General features: G+C 37.5%; 1 protein-coding gene across 3 annotated transcripts in view; it reads right to left on the bottom strand.

Annotated features, from left to right (window-relative positions):
- The window catches only part of PMEPA1 (prostate transmembrane protein, androgen induced 1), a 103,682-nt gene that overhangs the window by 8,409 nt on the left and 82,018 nt on the right, over nt 1–13,255 (bottom strand). The gene's annotated exons all lie outside the window — the stretch shown is intronic.

Here is a 13,255-nt window from a genome sequence, read left to right as displayed (position 1 = left end):
TTGGAATCCCAGATAAATTATATGTTTTTTAAAAGTCTATACTTTGATAAGAGTTTTAGGAATTTTTTCTATTTCAGACATTTTCTGGAGGTGGGCTGTATAATAAAAACACTAGCAAAATAAACAAATTCTACAAAGCAGCAATACCTTTATTTGGTGACCTCCAGATAAAGTATATTTCTGAAGTACAAAATACATAGTGCAAGTTTTCTAAGATACACTAGCTTCTTCATCAAGCAAGGATGTCAGAAATCGTACAGGAGGAAAAAAAGGTTGACAGTGTCAGAGTCATAGGCCTATATTCTATCTCAGATGTTACTCCGTTGTTATTTAAGATGGTATTGAGGGATTTCAATAAGGGCAGAGGCCATTTTTCCTCTTGGTCATGAGAGGACAAGGGCCAATAAAAGATAGATAATAAAGTTTCAACTCCATTAACGACAGAAAAGTAACTTTCCTTGAGAGCCTGGTGTCCCTCAGAAGAACTTTTTTGACTGTTAAAGCCTGTGACTAACATTGGCAATTTTCTTACCGTCCTGTATGATTTTTAACGTCTTTGCCTGATGAAGAAGCCAGTGAAACTTCGAAAGATTATGTAATGTATTTTATGCTTTGGAATTGGCTTAACAAAGGTATCGCCACTTTGTGGATTTGACAGGATTGTATACAGTGGAGAATCCTGCACTCGTGATCTTATTGAATGGGAGAATTCACATCCAGTAATTATTTATTTAGAAATACCATGCCCAAAGGGTATATCATTCCTTTGGTTTTTACTTACTACTCCAGGAAAATGTTAGGTGAACAGGACAGAGCTACTTCCACCACCTTTACCATCCCAGAATACTTCAGACTCTAACATAGTGTATACTAGAGATTATCATGGCAGCTACTTTGCTTCTGTGAACTGCACTGGATGTAAGCACTCATTCTCACTATTTAACTGTGGAAGAGGTCCTGGAGGTGTTTCTCAATCTAGCACTGAGAAGCATTGGGCAAAGCAGATGAATCAGCCACTGTCATAATTTTCCAAGGAAAGGGGTGCTGGTGGTGGAGATGGGTTCAGCAATTCCATACTGGAAGGGCACATGCAACAAGAACACTGGGAGATGATCCTACATAAAAATCCCTGACCATATGCACAAATTATTCACATCTAGGCCATATTTTATATTCTATCTATGCATTAATGAGTCAACATGTATTATCAGAACCAGGATGGTAAAGTGGTTTGAGCACTGAAGTACTACTCCAGAAATCATGATTTGAATCTCTGCTCAGCCATTGAAACCTTGGTCAAGGAAGGCAAAAGCAAGCCCCCTCTGAACACATCTTGGTAAGAAAACCCTGGGATAGTTTTGCCTTAGGGGTCTCCGTATGTTGAATATTACTTGAAGGCACACATCAACAATATATCATTTAAATCACTGCCTGATCTATCAAAGTGTCTAAGACTAGGGTGCAAAACACACTGGAGAAATAATCCAGTTTGAGATCACTTTAACTGCCCTGGCTCAGTGCTAGAGAATCCTGGGAATTGTAGTTTGTTGTTGCTGATCTGTTGCAGAAGCACAAAGGTGGGATCGTCTGTTGTGTTTCTAAAACGCAATTGAGGCTTCCTACTTTTCTTCCATCAACAAAGCGTGCGTGGAGAAGCCATTTTTTGAATTACGGGATATCCTGTGATTCAAAAAATGGCTTCTTTGTGCATGCTTTATGAATGGAAGGAAAGCGGAAAGGACAATCGTCCTTCGCGCTTCTGCAACAGTTCAGCAATGTTTTGGCAATGTAAGTCCCTCGTTGTGATTCCACTTGAGCTGCTATGGCTGCATCATATGGAATCCTAGGATTTGTAGTTTGGTGAAACATTAGCACTCTTTGGTTGAGATTTCTAAACACCTTTCCCTAATGTGTAAATCCTAGCATTCTGTAGGATGGAACCATGGCAATTAAAGTGGAGTGTAGCACTACAAATGTGTAGAGTGAAAGAGCCCCAAAGCTGTACATTAGCAATTATAATTGCTCACCAGAAGTGGAGGCTAAGACTGAATACTTCCAATTGCAGTTAGAAGATCACACTTCAGTAGCAATAAGTTTTTCAGGGGTGTCTGAAAAGCACTCTGGAACAGGTGACTGTACACATGTGCTTCCTCTAATGCACTAACTAGGTTTGTTAGAATGTTGTGCATCTGGTCAACTCCCCAGGTTTTCTATGGGTTGTCTGGGAAAGCTAGAAAGCTTGGCCTATGGCTTTGGATAGGGAAGGAACTATAGAACATGTTTTAAGTATCTAAGGACTTCTTACTTCTAAGAAATCTAGGCCTCTAAGCGCAACCCTTCCGCAATCTAATCCTTGGGAGGCTCCTCAGTAAGATTATAGGATGGTAAATATATTACAACATGTGGTTATCTCAAAGTGGTGTATAATGGAGCAATAGGGGAACAATGTGAACTTAAGATTTTGGTTTCATCTATCTTGCCAGGGATTTCATCCATTTGTTTTGCCTTTTTAAAAAGTCCTTGTGTATCTTCATCTGAAGCATAACATTTCAAATTGCACAGTTTAAAGATACAAGCAGCAGGTCATATAATTACTAAAATGGATTTATTAGACATATTGTTAATATTAACTATATCCTTTAAACAGTTCTGTTGTCTGTGATTCACAGTAAGATCTTTGCTATAAAGTGGGGTGTAAATAATTTAATACATATGTAGACTGATATCTTGCTTATCCTTGCAAGAGGACAGGGTGTTACATATAGAGTCAGCCCATTCAGTCCTTATGATAATGCTGTAAGGTAGGTAGGGATTTTGGAGAAATTTGTGCGCTTTGTATTTTAATGGCAACTGATCTAATTCGTGCTTTCAGACTTCTACACAAACTGGCATGCAATTATCCTTTGGTTCTGACACAAATTTCTGACACAGTTCACTGATTTTTTTTTTTAAAAGTGCAAAAATGCACACATTAAAGAAAAATAGATACAAAAATGCTTATACTGAGGAAAACAACATACAATAGAGGCATATAAGAGTGGTAATTACTTACAAAAATGTGCACATTTAGGGGAAATGCATACAGATACTATGGGTACTTTAATAAAAAACACGTAATATGGAAATTGGATGGAATGAAGCTGTGCTTCCGAAAAATGCAAATGCTACAGAAAGCAACTTCTAAATTTAAGCTTTAGATGCATGTGTGTATCAAAGAAGAAAAGCAACTGAATACCATGTTTATATCTTAAGCAATACGATAATTAACAGCCATATTCACAGCATGATACTTTGCTGTTGTTAAACAGCCTTGAGTTGGCTTCAGCTCATGGCAACTCTATGAATGAGACATTCCCAAGCCCCTCCTTAAAACCTCGTGACCTCCCGAATTGAGTCTAGCCCTCTGGTTCACAGTATTCCTCTTTTTCTACTACCCTCCACTAGATGGATTTAAGCAGTTGTTCTACAATAGCCTGCAATCTATGGTATGCGGCCCAGCCATGACCTGAATCAAGTGCCATAGCATGTGTATGGTGTTCCTCTTATTTCCAATACATTCCCAGTCCAGAAGTAATCAATCATTAACTTGCAATGCATTCATATAAGACACAAAAACTAACAAATTGTGGAAGCTTCTTTCTACTCTTTTTATGGCTCCTGATGATATTTCTGAGAGCCAGCATGCTGAAGTGGTTTGAGCACAGATTAGGACTCTGGAGACCAGTATTCAAATTCCCACTTGGCCATGGAAACCCACTGGGTGACCTTGGGCTATTCATACTCTTTCAGCCTCAGAGGATGGCAATGACAAACCCCTCTGAAGAAAGCTGCCAAGAAAACCGCCTCATAGGTCTGCTTTAGGGTCGCCGTAAATTGGAAATGATTTAAAGGCAACCACAACAACAATAGTTCTTAGAAATCAACAACTCCTTGAAATCTTAGCAAACATTTAAGGTGTTGCTATGCCAATCAATAACTGTCTCCATCCAAATTTTATTTTGTTCTAGCTTGCCTCTCCTCAAAGGCTAAAGGTCATACATAACACAACAGCTTTGGGAAAGATGCCCAGATACCGGTACAAGATGTAACTGCCAAGAAGTTATGACCACAATGCTATAAAATGCAACTTATATGCAATTAGGAAGTTGTCCAGAAATTGCAATGCAGTCATATTTAATTTCAAAAGAAGATCCTTTTTTGGAAAAATAAAAAAGGATTTGTTAAAATAGAAAAAGTGAAGTACATACAGTAATGAAAACAAAATCCTTTAGGAACTTATGTTTTAAAGCAAGGGTTGGAGAGGAGTCATTTGAACAGAACATATTTACAAACTCTATAAAGTGATTAATGCCAGCTTGGGGGGAAATGGATGACTCCTTTCATCATGATATCTCTATATCTGTTTCCAATGTACAACTGGTTGACAAGATGCAGTTGATACACCTTGATTTGATTGAACCATTTTCACAATGTATTTATCTGAGATCAAGTAAGTTTAAGTTTCACTGTTTGAGCCAAGCAATTCATTTGAAAAGAGAACAAAAAGCAAAGCAACTTCAGACCATTCATTTCATCAAAAATGAAAAGTGAAAAGTGAATGGGGACAAAGAAAACTACATTATTTTTATTTTCAGGTTATTTATTTACTTATTCCACACTTTAGCCCCCAAACCAAGACTTGGAGCAGCTCAGGTTTAGCCTTTTTCTAGTTTAGCCTGTCCAGAAATTGGAAGGTAAGATTCCACAGGGTAGTTATACAAGGCCTCTCATTTGATATGATTAATTAGTAAACACCACAAAGTTATGGGAAGTGGATGACAGGAAAGATTATAATTGAAAATAGGTAAGATTAAACAAAAGTGGGTTTAAAAATGAAAATATATTTCCCCCTTGTATATGTCACTTGAGATAAGTTATACCCTAAAATGCTGGTAAGATAAAGGATTTGGAAAGACAATGAATTGCCAACGTTAGTTTCATATGGGATATTAATTAAGTTGCTACATTTAAGTTATGTAACTGATACAACACCCACCTTTCAGAAAACTGTTGCATGTGGCTATGAAAATACTTAGTCATTGAAGTTGGGCGTGTACCTAAGTTTTTACTTCTAAATTAAAATGCACAAAAAACAAAACAATAAAAAATTAGAGGGACACACATAAAAGTTCCACCAGATGGTAGAGAGAAAATGGAACTGGGACTGTTAATTTTTAGGGGAAAGTTTCCATGTATTGTATTTCCATTGTTCTCTGTTCCATTAGATTAATTTAAAGAACATGGAACCATGGCAAAGTTACAGAATCTTTTTTTTTAATCTTGTGATGAGGTTTCCTTATTGAAAATGATTTTGCAGACTTACTTATATCTAGATTGAAACTTCCCTTTGGCAGGGACAGTGTCACAAAGTCACATTTTACATATACAATACTTCTGAGTTGCTCTGAGCACTTGATGTGCATAGTATCAGTAATAACTACAAATTTCTTCTTAGATAAGGAAGCATTACTATCTCTAACAGGGCTTCCCTGGAAAAAAGAAAAGTTCACCAGGGGGAATTTTTGGCACACTTATTTGAAGTAAATATCAGTGAAGGAGCCAGTGTGGTATAGTGATCTGAACACTCAACTATGACTCTGGAGTCCAGGGTTCAAATCCTTGCTCAGCCAAGCAAATCCACTGGGTGACCTTGGGAAAGTCACACAATCTCAACCTCAGGAAACCCTGTGATAGGGTCACTATAAGTTGGAAAAAATTTGAAGGCATATAACAACAATAAACATCAGTGAACCTTGCTACAATTGGAATTTCACTTGGCTGCCTTAAAAGCCTGATTGATAACAGTTTAAAATACTGGGCAGAGGCGGGAATCACTGTGAGACATACAAATGTTTATTTTGCACCATCCCATTGGGCAGATTTACTAAGTGGTGAGTGTATCACTGCCTTATGCTCACTGGTTTATATTTAATTTAGCAGTGGGCACGGCCATTGCATGATCCCATCTGGTGCTCCAATTCTTTGGGCTGATGTCAGACTGAATACTCTACTGTAGAGGAAGACATGGATGGAGGCAGCTGGAGGTTGTCACGCAGTTGAAAACTCAGTGGAGTTTTAAACACTCTACTTTCCTAGCACTTTAAAGGGACTTATGACTCCTTTGCATACAATAAACATGCATTTGTCATCAGTGAATTCAACCAGACTAAATTTCCACTTATACTTTTTCCAGCAAAAGAAAAAGGCCAAAATAACACCCCATTCATTATTCATTAAATAAAAATTCAGATGATCTATTAAATAAAGTCATAATCAGAAACTGAGACTGGAGGAAGAAAAATGGAATGCCAGGACTGTTTTTTTAGGATCTGCTGTCCAAATCAACTGCTTACATTTCTGCTATGGTATAAATATAATCCACCCTGTACATTCAGATCCTCTGGGGACATTTACTTCAACTGGTCAGGACTAGGTTGGGAACTGACACCAAAAGGACCTATTTATTGGCTGCCCCTAAACTCTGGAATGACCTGTCAGGAGAGATTTGACAGCTAAGCATGCTCTCTGAATTTAAAACGGTATTAAAGACCTATCTCTTCTGGCAGGCCTACCCAGTCGATTTTAAACTATTAATTTTAAATTGATATATTTTAAATTTTATGTCTGGATGATTTTAATGTTTTATGTGTTTTAACCTATGTGTTTAAGTGGTTTTATATGTTTTAATCTATGCTGCACCTTGCCTCATCTTTCTATAGAAAATCATGATTTACAAGGGGACAAAAATTGCAAAAGATAAAACTATAGAACTGGTTCATGGTTCCATATAGGTTAGTAACCAGGCTTACAATTGGCACTTAATATAAATGTGTGACCAAAGCTTGACAAAATATAACATACTGTTAACATTCTGTACTTTTCTTTCCCTCATCGTTGTCAGTATGGAAAAGAACAAGTCAATTACAGCTATACTAAACACTAGCAGAGTGGCACTAGGTGATTTTAGGTACAAGTTGAGTCTCTCTTATCTGAAATGCTTGGGACCAGAAGTGTTTTCTAATTTTGATTTTTCTGGATTTTGGAATACCTTTGTTTGCATATACATACATAATGAGGGATATCTTGGAAATGGGACTCAGGTCTAAACACAAAATTCATTTAAGATTCATATACACCTTATACACATAACCTGAAGGTAATTTTATACAATGTATAAAATAATTTTGTCCATGGGCAAAATTATTTTGTTTCATGGACAAATGATGTTTCAGTGTACACTGAAATATCAGAAAGCAAAGGTGTCACTATCTCAGCATCCCATGAAATAAGTTTCAGTTTTTGCAGTACATTGGGCCCTTGGTATCCACTGGGGTTTGGTTCCAGGACCCTCTCTGAATATCAAAATCAGTGGATGCTCAAGTCCCATCTAATATAATGGCACAGTCAAATAGTATCCCTTATATAAAATGGCAAAATCAAGGTTTGCTTTTTGAAATGTATGTATTTTTTTTAAAAAAATTCAAGCTGTGGATGCTTGAATCCATGACTAAAAAACCCATAGATATGGAGGGCTGACTGAATTCCGAACTGCAGATAAGGGAGACTCAACCTATATATTAGTTGCAAGGTATATCAGTTCCAAGCTTGCACTGCTTGCCCCCTCCCACCCTTTTGACAAACATAATATAAATTCTAAATGTTCTACAACCCTGTGCCACAAAACACTTCCTTTTCCCACAGGTAGATGGTGACCCTGCCACCATGGGTGTGACAAACACTCCTGATTTTACTATCAATCCTCCCATACTTGCTCCATGTTGAATGGAAGCTTTCTGGTGCCAAACCTTGGAAGGAGTATTAACACCAGAAGAGCTCCTATTCAACTTGCAGCAGCTGTGGGACCAGCAGCAGTAAAATCAAGTGTGTATTTGCTTTTGTCACTAACTTCCCAGTCTCTTCTGGTCCAGCTTCTCATAGCCTTACAACAGAGCATACATATATATCTGTTGTTGTTTGCCTCCAAGTCTTTTTTTGACTTCTGGCAACCCTAAGGCAACTCTATCACAGGGTTTTGTTGGCATGTTTCTTCAGAGGGCATTTGCCACTGTCATCCTCTGAGGCTGAGAGAATGTGACTTGCCCAAGGTGACCCTGGGGGTTTTTATGCTCAAGTGGGGGATCGCACCATAATCTCCAGAGTTGTAGTCCTGCACTCAAACTACTACACAACACTATACACACACACACACACACACACAATAATAAAAATAATATTAAAATAAAAATAACAGAAGTTAATGTTATTCATTAATCTTGGCAATACAACAAAAATAAAATCTGGTAACTGGTAAGCTGCCACATGGTCCACTAAGGCTCATATGATAATTTTTGTCTTGGTCATGTCGGCTGTACTGTTCAGTTGTCCACTGAGAGTGAGTGCAGTGGCGCTCAGTACAGAGTTGCAAGATATTTTTTTTCCTCCAAATTTGGAGTTTTTAAAAAATATTTTAAAGTTTATTATTGTTTATATTTTGAATTAGATATATATGGGGGCACCAAAATCTTTTAAATGCTTAGGGCCTCCAAAGGTCTTAATTTGGTTCTGGGCAGGAACATGATGTAGAGCATCAGCCAGCACTTGAAGGATATTCCTCCTCCACCATTTAGTGACGTCACACTACTGCAACTGTTGTTGTGTGTCATCAGATTGACTGTGACTTATTGTGACCCTATGAATGTGAAGCCTCCAAGAGGCTCAGTCATGAAATGTAACTGAAATTACACTTACATGATAAAGGTTGGTTCACTGTTAATTTACAACTGTACTATAGTATAGTTGTACCTACAGCTTTGCAATTTTTCTTATGATATTTATTATATTTATTTATTGCACTTATATCCCACCTTTCTCCCAAAATGGAATCTAAGGCATCTTACAATACTTTATAAAAACAGCTAAAACACTGATTGCAAAAGTTAAAAGAGAATTAAATAACAGAATTGGATCAAGCTAGTCTATGCTACAATATAATGACATTTTGCAGCAGCTGTTAATGGAGGATTACAATTTTCTAGCTGCATGTAACAAATACAAATCAATCTGCGAAACATCTGTATCTTGAAAGTAGGTTTTTGCCCAGCTGAACATGTTGCAGAGCCAGATCACTGACTGATGAAGCAAAGAATTGTCTTTTCTAACTAGGAAAGTTCAAAGCTAGAAGATGTGACTTTTCTGAACGTCAGCTCTAAGATAAGAGCTGGCTACCATGGCCATGGTTGACTAAGGAATTCTGGCAGCTGTAGTCCAAGAAGGTAACTTTTCAATTTTTTGGAGCAACTCTTGAGAGATTGAAGCCAGAATCCTTCAAGACATCCTATGTATCTTTTTTAGGTCAATATGTGGGGAAATGAACCTAGAACATGCAGAACAATGTGCTATAGGGCATGTCTATCTGAAAGCTGATTGCATTCATACTGCCAGGGGATTCAAACTCCTGTCTGACAGAAACCTGGGTAATTCAGGCTGCAAGTTATCAGTTGCTGACCTCCTTACCACTGAGCTACAAAGCTAATCCCCTAAGGCAAAATGCTGAAGTGCGTCCAGAGGTTGTTTTCCTTCTCAAAGAGCTATTTCTTAACATCAAACATTTGCTATTTCACAGAGTTGAGGAGAAAAGATGTATGGGTAAGACGGCTAACAGATGCAAAAAAGTACATTTTATTTCATTTTATTTTACTTATAACCTACTTTTCTCTCAGTGTGGGACCCACAATGAAGAAACCAAGAATTAATGATGGGAGAGGGAATGGTAAGAAGGGTGTAAAAAAATTGCATTTCAAAAGAGTGAGTATGATGTTGTTTTAGTGTAACATTTCTAAGGCAATACTTCCAGTTGCTTTTAAAACGTTACCTTTACACAATATATTGTTAGCCATTTTCAGAGGAATTTTATCAGAATTAAGTTTTACACTATAATCTTAGCAATTAAAATACTTTAAAAAATAAAATAGGTAATGAAATAAGTCAAGGGCACTGCACATAAGAAGCACAACACCCTAGTTTTTGTTCTTTTGAATAAATAAACAGCTCAGTGAATTACATGGGTTTACAAATTGTTTTCAAAAGTTACTTTAAACACTACAAATAATAATAATAATAATAATAATAATAATAATAATAATAAGTTTTATTTATAAACCGCTATTCTGTGTTGATCATACAGGTAAAAATTGCAAATTCCCTTAGCTGGGGAATTCTGGAAGCTGTAGTCATAAAAAGTACCTTTCCCAAATTCTGAAAAGTTACTTTCACTGTACAGGACACTTCCATCTCTCCATGAAACCTTTGGTTTAGATTAATAATTTGCACATAACACATACTGAAAGCTAGTTATCACACATTACATGTTTAGGTGTCCACTTCAGTTATCCACATGGAGTGTATAACTATATAAATTAAAATGTAGAGAAAGTAAATAAAAATAAAGTGAATAATTTTCAAACTTCATTTTTTGCTGGTTAGATACCCTACAAGGTCCCCGTTCAGCTCTAAGATCCTACAAATCTAAGACTGTTAATATACTGATCAATGTGGAGTGTGTCCTTCGTTTTAGACAATGAGGGAGTTTTGTTACCTTTTGCAATGTGCAGTAGGAATTGTACACACTGATGCACAATACAGTTCAACAGCATCTGGAAATCTACACAATTCCCACTTTGCTTTGCAAGACCACACTCAGCATAAGTATGAGTCGTAAAGCTTGGTTAAGTTATTGTTTTGGACTACAGCTCCCAGAATCCACAGCCAGCCAGCAGTGTTTCCAAGCTCTGTGAATTTCTTGTTATACAGTCTCCCCTCCCCATATGCAGGGGATCTGTATGGGAAAAGAGCGTATACTCAAGCCCCATAGAAAATAATGGGGTGCGTGCTTGTGGCGGCGCATGTTCACGGCGGCATGGGTACATGCCCCATTACTTTTGCTGGGGCTTGCCTTTTGTGTAAGCTCAAAGCCGCAGAAGGCAAGCCCACCTATGGGGAGGGCTGACTTTATATTGAGAACAGATAAAGTGAAACCAAGGTGGGAGTCTTTCACTTCTTTTACATTTTGAAGCTTGGTTGGATCTGCATATTCAGAAGAAGGATGGGATAGATTTCCTAAGGTGGTAGATTGTATTTTACCACCACTAGTGGGCGGCCATATTTGTAATTTGTAATACTCCCCAATGAAATAAGTGCATATGAAAAATGAACTAGAATAGAGAAAGGGCTCTGCCAGATGGGACAAATGTGTCAGGAAGCTCAGTATTTTAAACAAAATATGGAAACAATGTTTTTGTTTCCCAGACTATTTTCTGGCAGTTACCAGCATCAGTTTCAACATTTTATTCCCACCCAAAAGTTTCTCTTTAATGATAAAACATATTCAAACAAAGTATACTTTTGTTCTCCTTTAAAAAAAAAAATTAGTAACATATAGCATCAGTGAAATGGCACTTTTGCACTATAAAACTATAATTCAAAGAATGAAAAAAAATTAATAGAAAATTTGACATTCAAACCATAGGACCACCTTAGCAAACCAAGGTTTTTTAAAAAAATAAATAAAAAGAAAACCTTGAAAAGCCCTAGTGCAGATCCATGAAATCACTACAAACAGCTCACAAAAAGAATGGGGCAAGTGGGCAAGGAAGCAACAACTTCTGACAAAACCCAGTGAGATCTATCACAGGTAGACAACCTGAAACAGCCAGACCACACTTGAGTCTTGGAACTGTAACTACTTATTTTTAATTAACTTTCCAAGCTTCACTGTAATGTACATATTAATGCCAAGTGTACATGGACAGGTCCAGTTTGTAGATTTCTTTCCACATTGCAGCCATTCTTTTTCCTGGCCAGGAAACAACTAGATGTTGAAACTCCTTGGTATTTTTTAAACACAGCTGGCAGGTACTCCTAAGCATCCAATACACCTCTTGTAATTGCTACATACAATAAGAAAGCAGGCACTGTACATATTGAATAGGTACATCTTTGGAAAGAGCCAATTTTGGGATGCTTGTACATCTTCCTTTCTTCCTTTAACACTGGAGACTATTGGTTTGCACTAAATATACTTTTTAAAAAATCCTGTCTGCATGTCTGAAAGATATTCAAAGTAAGAGAGCTGCAGTCACTGAAAAGGCACTGTGAGACCGAGAAGCAACACTAATTTTTCACATACCAGTATAAAGAAGTCTCTACATAATTAATGGAAAATATATGACAGAGGACCTTGAGCGTGCTGCCCCAGAACTTGTTTACATGAAGGTGACAGATATACTCACACTGCGCAATTATAGCAGTTTCAGATCACTTGAATTGCCATGAGGCAGAATCTTGGGATTTGTTTGTTGTGGTATACTAGAGAGTTCTTGTGCCATACTTCATCAGTCTAACAGAGAATCCTGAATATTTCACCAAACTACAAATCCCATAAGACCACTGGGTGTAGCCACAACATTAAAGTGGGATCAAACTGTTGTAACTGTAATGTAGATACAATCTTTCTTATGGTTGACCAGTGTGGTCTGGTGGGTTGAGTGCTGGACCATATATGACTCTGGAGACCAGGGTTCAATTCCCAGTTCAGCCATGAAAACTCACTGGGTGACATTGGAAAAATCGCTTGCTCTCAGACTCAGAGGAAGGCAATGGATAGCCTCCTCTGAACAAATCTTGCCAAGAAAACCCCATGACAGGTTGGCCCTAGGGTCACTATTAAGTTGGAAATAACTTGAAGCCACACCACCACCACAACAAACCTACTGGCACAATCTAAAGACCCTTACCTTACCTTTCAGAGACTATGAAGTGTTCAACTAACAATTTAACAGCTTATAATTTGGTGCTATTTATACTTGTTAATGCCTCCAACTGCCTTTTTAAAATAAATATTAACACAATACAGGAATAAAGACTGATCCTTAGAGCTGCAGTTACGGATTATAACCTAGAGTTATGGATACGTAACTAGTCTGTATTTAGCAAGCCTACATAGTTGTACTGGAAACCTATGTAACTGTCACCCTAATCCACCACAAGAGATAGCCACTGGATTAGGTGAAGGAGATCCTTTCAGTTTCTGATTGGGATGCAAGGAGGATGACATTTCCACTCTCCCTCCCACCAACGACTGAGACGGTGACGATCAGAAGTAGAATCTCTGTCACATGTTGCAAGGGGAGTGGATATGTCTTCCTCTTTGCACCTTGAT

This window comes from Sceloporus occidentalis, unplaced genomic scaffold (genome assembly GCF_023333645.1).
Source record: "Sceloporus occidentalis isolate IW3139 unplaced genomic scaffold, rSceOcc1.0.p SCAF_3, whole genome shotgun sequence".
Classification (NCBI taxonomy): domain Eukaryota; kingdom Metazoa; phylum Chordata; class Lepidosauria; order Squamata; family Phrynosomatidae; genus Sceloporus; species Sceloporus occidentalis.
Note: the sequence above shows the minus strand (reverse complement) of the source record. Positions and strands in the feature narration are given on the sequence as shown.